General features: G+C 38.1%; 1 long non-coding RNA gene across 1 annotated transcript in view; it reads left to right on the top strand.

Annotated features, from left to right (window-relative positions):
- The first annotated feature begins 4,182 nt into the window (after nucleotides 1–4,182).
- Nucleotides 4,183–7,085, top strand: part of LOC125754111 (uncharacterized) — a 78,630-nt gene continuing 75,727 nt past the window's right edge. Inside the window, exon 1 of the long non-coding RNA XR_007407537.1 lies at nucleotides 4,183–4,313. This is a non-coding gene — a long non-coding RNA (uncharacterized LOC125754111). The remainder of the gene's footprint in view (nucleotides 4,314–7,085) is intronic.

The following is a 7,085-nucleotide window of genomic DNA, read 5'->3' as shown; positions in this document are numbered from 1 at the left end:
TAAAACTGACAATCATGCCAGTGTGTCTTTTGGATCTATTTCTAAATGTGGAATTTCTGGGTCAAAGGATACATGCATATACAATTTTTCTGGAGATTATCAAATTCTTTTCCAGAAGGATTGTACTGTTTTGCATTCTAACTACCAATGTGTGAGAATGCCTATTTCTCTACAGCTTCACCAAGAAAATAGATTTATGGGTTTTCTCAACTGGACAGTCTTATTTTGTGTCTCTTTTATTATGTATAAAGTTGGGCTTTGTAGTAGGTTAGATTGCTGTTCTTAATCCATCACCACTTGCTTCTGACATAGAACCATGTAGTACACTAGAGTAGATGTGATCTATTTTCCTGCCTGCAATGTGCTGAATGTTTATGTACCCCCCCCCTTAAATGTGTATTTGAAGCTGTAATTCCCCAATGTGATAATAATTGGAGATAAGCTCTTTGGAAGGTAATTAGGTCATCAAGGGTGAGCCTTTATAAGTGAGATTAGTGCCTTTGTAAGAAGAGACACGAGATAGAGAATCTCTCTCCCCATCATGTGAGAAAATAGCAAGAAGGCAGCCATATATATATACTAGGAAGAAGATACTCACCAAAACTTAGCCATGCTGGCACCGTGATCTTGGACTTCTAGCCTCTAGAACTATGAGAAATAACTGTTTGTTGTGGTAGGCCACCCAGTCTGATATTCTGTTATAGCAGCAGGACCCGAACTAAGATACTGCTCCAGTGTTTTCTGTGGAGAATGGAATGTTAGTGGACAAATGCATATAAACGCCTTAAGTGTGCCTTAAGTGGATTTGCAAACCTGGAACTTAGAACCTGAATCCTAGAGTCTGGAACCTAAGGTAGTCTAGCATATTTTCAGCCGACTTGAAGACCTGTAGTGAGAAACATGTGGTTACTATTTTTAAGGTGCTGAGGTTATTTGTTATCAGCAGTATGGATGCCATGACTGACTAATAATGCATATTTCTTCAGTTTAAGTCTGCTTTTGTGTCTTTTTAAAAATATTTTATTTATTTATTCATGAGAGACACACACACACAGAGAGAGAGAGACAGAGACAGAGACACAGGCAGAGGGAGAAGCAGGATCATGCTCTGGGCTGAAGGCAGGCACTAAACCGCTGAGCCACCCAGGGATCCCTGCTTTTGTGTCTTTGAGGAGTGTAGTGCTTTATAAGATTTGTAGTATTGTCATATAATATTTAAAAAATTCTCTTCTTTTTAATTTCTCTTTTTGTATCTTTTTATTGGAGTTTGATTTGCCAACATATAGTATAACTCCCAGTGCTCATCCTATCAAGTGCCCCCTCAGTGCCCGTCACCCAGTCACCCCATCCCCCCATTCTTTTAAATTTCTATAGCCTTTAAACATTTTACTATTTTTCATTTAACAAATATCTACAGAGTACCCATATGTACTAGGAAAATTTCTGGTGCTGAGAATGCAGTCACAACAAGGTTTCAATGGAACTTAAATTCTTGTGTGTGTATGTGTGTGTGTATGTGTGTGTGTCTGTGTGTGTGTGTGTGTGTTATTAGACTTGCTTGAAGTCTGTGTATTTATTTCATTGGTCTTTTCCAAAGAACTAGTTCTTGGATTTATTCTCTAAGATTCACTTTCTCTTCTGTATTTTTTCTTTCTTCTTTCTTTCTTTCTTTCTTTCTTTCTTTCTTTCTTTCTTTCTTTCTTTCTTTCTTTTTCTTAGCTTTATGCTTCCTTCTACTTTATTTTGGTTTGTTTTATTCTTCTTTTTCTAATTCCTTAAGTTGAATTTTAACCTTCCTTCTTTTTTCTCTTTCAAATAAACTTAAAGTTAAAACCATTTTTTGAGTGCCACTTTAAAACAATTTCTTAGTTTTTATATGTATTGTCATCAGTTTATTAATTTCTAATTAACCCATAATTAAAGTTTAGATTCACTTTTATTCGAGTATTTTGTAAATGGTTAAAAAATATTTCTAGGTGATTATCATTTTTTGTGTGGTTTGTTTTATGATAGTCTGTTCTTGTGTTTTTAGACAGAATCTTTCCCCCAAATATCTTTGAGGGGAGGTATTTCTAGTTATGGAGCCATGAAGGGATTGAACACTGGAAGTCAACCAGAAGCAGATAACAAATTGAGGAGCTTCATTCTTGAAAAGCTACTGGAACTTCAGGTAAGAACAGTAGGATTATGGCCTTTTGCACTCAAACTGCACCCATCTCTCCTTTCTCCCCTCAACCCAACTCGGTTAGCAAGAATGATAGTTTTATCAGCATGGGGATGATCATGGAATCTAATAGCTTTGCTGCCAGAAGGGATGTACTCAGTTTGGGTGTGTGTGGAGGTGGTGCTGAAAATATTTGGATTTGTTGTTTAAAAGGTATGGACATAGTTGGGGACAAATAAAGAAAGGCACAGCTTCGCAAGCCCGATTGGGGTGAATGGTGGATCAGCCAGAAATTTAATGCGGAGATTCTGGAAGTGAGAGATCCATGGAAGTGCTGAGATAATTTCTCCATGGATGACTAGAAAACTGTGCATGCTTGGAGAAGACCTGAGGGAGGCTGGTGAAAAAGAAAAGTTGAGGGAGACTTGAGAACTGGCTGTCACTCTACATACATTTTGCAAGCAACACGAAAACCAACTGACAGAGGTGGAAGCCTTGTGGGAACGAGGTATTTGACCTCAAGCTCTCCCTAATCATTGGCTTACCACTAAGCTATGCACAGAAAAGGGGGACCTTTAGGAAAATAGTCTAAAAACAAAAATAAGAATAAAAAAACTGAGCAGAGACATCAGTGATTCCACAGCTTAAATATAGGTAAGTTACTTAAAAAATTACTTAAAAACCCCACAGCCTTAAGAAAAATAAAGCAAAATCAAAAAGTAACACCCATTTGATAATGAAATTCTAGGAAAAGATACAATGTAAGAGAAACCCCAACCAGCCTTTCAGAGGTCAGGCTAAAAGAATCACAGTGATTTTTCTGTTTCATTCCCCAATTCTCATATCCTTATCCACATCAGTAGAAAAAAATTGCTATTATATTTATCTAAAAATGTTTATTTTTAAAGATTTTATTTTATTTTAAAGATAGAGAGCAAGAGAATGCATGTAGCAGGGAGTGGTAGAGGGAGAGGGAGAGAGAGTCTGAAGCAGCTACACTCTGAGTGCAGAGCTGATGCAGGGCTCAATCTCATGACCCTGAGATCACAACCTGAATGGAAACCCAGAGTCAGATGCTTAATTGACTGCACCACCCTGGCACCCCAAGATTTTATTTTTAAGTAATCTCTACATCCAGCATGGGGCTTGAACTCACAATTCTGAGATCAAGAGTCTTACGCTCTACCAGTGAGCCAGCCAGGTCCTGCCTAAACATGTTTATTTTTAAAACAAAATTTATTAGGCACACCAGGAATAGGAAATATAACCTATACTCCATTAAAAAAAAAAAGGCAGTCAATAGAAACTGTTCAGGGTGAGTCCAGATGTTGGGTTGTAGACAAAGACTTCAAAGAAGCTACTATAAATGTGTTCAAAGAATTAGAAGAAATTATTTTCAAATAATAAAAGGAAAATTTGATGACAATGATTTTACAGGGAATATAGGGAGAGAAATAGAAGGTATAAAAAGAACCAAATATAAATTCTATAGTTGAAAAATGTAATACAGTAGTCCTCCCTTATCCATGGGGGTTATGATCCAGGAACCCCAGTGGATATCTGAAACCTTGGGTAGTACCAAACCCTATATACACCATGTTTTTATCTATATAGTCATATCTATGATAATATTTACTTTATTTTTAATTTTTTTAAAGATTTATTTGAGAGAGAGAGAGAGAGAGAAAGCACATGAGGTGGGGAGGGGCCGAGGGAGAGGGGGAACCAGACTCCCCAATGAACAGGATGTCTGACTTGGGACTCAATCCTAGGACCCTGATCTGAGCCAAAGGCAGATACTTAGCTGACTGAGCCACCCAGGTGCCCCAACATTTACTTTATAAATTAGCACAGTAAGAGATTAAGGACAATAACCAATAACAAAATAGAACGATTATGATATACACTGTAATAAAGGTTGTGTAAATTTGGTCTCTTTCTCTGTCTCTCAAAATATCTTATTGCACTGTACTCACCCTTCTTCTTGTGATGATGTGAGGTGATAACATGCCTTTGTGATGAGATGAAGTGAGGTTAATGACACATGCATTGTGACATAGTGTTGGGCTACTATGGCCATGTGACAATACATCAGAAAGAGGATCACCTACTTCTGGACTGCAGTTGACCGTGGGTAACTGAAACTATGGTGAGGAAGCTGTGGATGGTGGTGGTAGTGGTGTTGGGGGGACTACTTAATTGAAATAAAAACTGACTAGATAGGCCCAATGGCTGATTTGAGATGGCGGAGGAAAAAATGAGACTTAAAGGAAGATCAATAGAAATAATTCAATCAGAAAAGTATAGAGAAAAAGATGGAAGAAAAAGGAAACATTAGGACAACATAAAGTATATAATATACATACAGTGGGAGTCCCAGAAGGAGAGGAAAGAAAGAGAGATGGGTATAGACAAAAAAACTTCCCAAATTTGATGAAAATCTTTTACCTACATATCTAAGAATCTCAGTGAATCCCAACTATTACAAACATAAAGAGAGCCACAGTTAGACATGTCATAATCCCAAAGCCAAAAATTAAAGGGAAATCTTGAAATCAGCAAGAGAAAAACAACTCCCCACACACAGAGCATTAACAATACTGTTGTAAACAGCTGGCTTCTCATCAGAGACTCAGAGGCAGTGAAGCGACAATAAATGGGCTGAAGAAAAACAAACCTGCTTATAGCCAACAAAAATATTCTTCCAAAATGAAGGTGAAATAAAGACTTTCCCAGATCAACAGAAGCTAAGAGAATTCATTGCTAGCAGTTTTTTTTTTTTTTTTTTTTTTTTTTTTTTACTGCAAGACATGCTAAAGGAAGTCCACCAGAAGGGGAAGAGATGACACGAGATTGTAACTCAGATCCACAGGAAAGATGAAGACCATACAAAATATTAAATATAGGTATGCATAAAAGACTGCATATATATTTTTTCCTCTTTTCTCCATTTCTTCAAAAAAAAAACCCACCTAGAGATGTTTAAATCAATAAATATGATATATATTTAAAAATATATAAATTATGTATACATACATAAATTAAATAATTATAGCCCCATATAGCTGAGTATATATTTTATATAAAAAAGATACACATTTGAGAAAAATATATATTTGACACTATATAACATATTTAATAATTCTAGTACAGAAAGGGTTAATGAAGCAATATTGGGATGAATTTGCTTTACTTACCCCAGAGGCAACTGTGGCAGTCAGCTGCCCTGAGGGTGGCAGGGGTGAATCTATTCTGTACATAGTTCATTTCATTTCGTATCATCTCATTTCATTTTCTCTCATTTCAATATGAAAGTTACTAATAACTTTGTGACTTATTTAAACATTTAGCAAGCACATCGCTTAAACAAGATCACATGCAGAGACTTCAAGTTCAAAACAACAGTTCTGCCCCAGGCCTCCCACTCCCTCTTCTGCTTCCCAGGGAGCTATTTAAAAATTGTTTAATCTTTTTATTTTTATTTTTTAAAAATATTTTATTTATTTATTCGTGAGAGACACACACACATACACAGAGGCAGAGACACAAGCAGAGGGAGAAGCAGGCCCCACACAGGAAGCCCGATGTGGAACTCGATCCTGGACCCCAGGGTCATGCCCTGAGCCAAAGGCAGATGCTCAATCGCTGAGCCACCCAGGTGTCCCCGCCAATTTTTTTTTTTAATTTAAGATTTTATTTATTTATTTGATGGAGAGAAAGAGACAGAGAGAGCGCACAAGCAGGGGGAGGCGCGGAGACAGAGGGAGAAGCAGGCTCCTTGCTAAGCAGGGAGTCCCACCAGGGCTCAATCCCAGGACCCCAAGATCATGACCTGAGCCAAACGCAGATGCTTAAGTGTCTGAGCCACCCAGGCACCCCTCCAGGGAGTCATTCTAAACACGTCTCCCTGTTTTTTCCAAGCGGTTTCAACCGTGTTTCTGAGTGACATAGTCATATCACATCATCCTTCACATGATCAGATTTGGACATTTTAGCTCCTCTACACCAGACATTCCCTGTTTCCTGTCTTTTCCATGTGATTCCATTGTCACTTTTGCGTTCTGATTCGGTACCATACACCCCTTATTGCTTGTTCTATCAGAGCCATGCTCCGCTTTGTAGAATGAGGATAATACAACGAGAGAGGAGGCCTTTCCTTTGTCTCCTCTCCCCTTAACCTTTCAACTTCTCTGTATTTTTACTTATACACTGTAGTGAATAATGACATTTACTTTCTGTTTTGCAACCGTGATTAAATCTTTCATGTCTGCTTACAAATTGATGCCTCAAATTGAAATGCAATATTCAGTATTTACATTATTACTGTACATTTATAGAGATAATAGAGTTCTCTCCTCAAATGGTTTTGCTTCCCCCGCAGCCTCATTTCCCCCCAGCCCAATCTCCAGAGCATGGTGTGTGCTCTGTCAAGTTCTGTTTCAAAGACATGGTTCTTTTGCCTTCCCAGTGTGGTTGGGTCGAAGTGTCCCTGACTCCTGGTATAGTTGTCATCCCGACACCTTTCTCCCTGCGCTGCTGGGTTAGAGCCATTGTTTCCTGGATCATGTTCCTTCCTTTCCTGTGTTCTGTCCCTGCTCTGTGTATTCCATTCTCTTATAACTTCCTAAAAAGTGCATGATAGACTAATTCATTAACTCTTCCGTGCATGTAAATATTTACATGCTCAGGCTTTCATGATGATTTGGGAGGTTGTAGGAGTCCAGGTTGCGAGAATCATTTTCCTTTGGAGCAAGGGTCAGCAAATGTCTGAAAAGGGCCAGATCATCAATATGTTAGGCTTTGTGGGCCACAGAGCCTATGTTGCAACTACTCAACTCATTTTGTAGCATAAAAGAGGCTACAGACAAGAGGTAAATGAATGAGCCTGGCTGTGTTCCAGTAAAACTTTATTTTCAAAAAA

This window comes from Canis lupus, chromosome 31 (assembly GCF_003254725.2).
Source record: "Canis lupus dingo isolate Sandy chromosome 31, ASM325472v2, whole genome shotgun sequence".
NCBI lineage: Eukaryota > Metazoa > Chordata > Mammalia > Carnivora > Canidae > Canis > Canis lupus.
The sequence above is the reverse complement of the archived record's forward strand: the minus strand, read 5'-3'. Positions and strand labels throughout refer to the sequence as shown.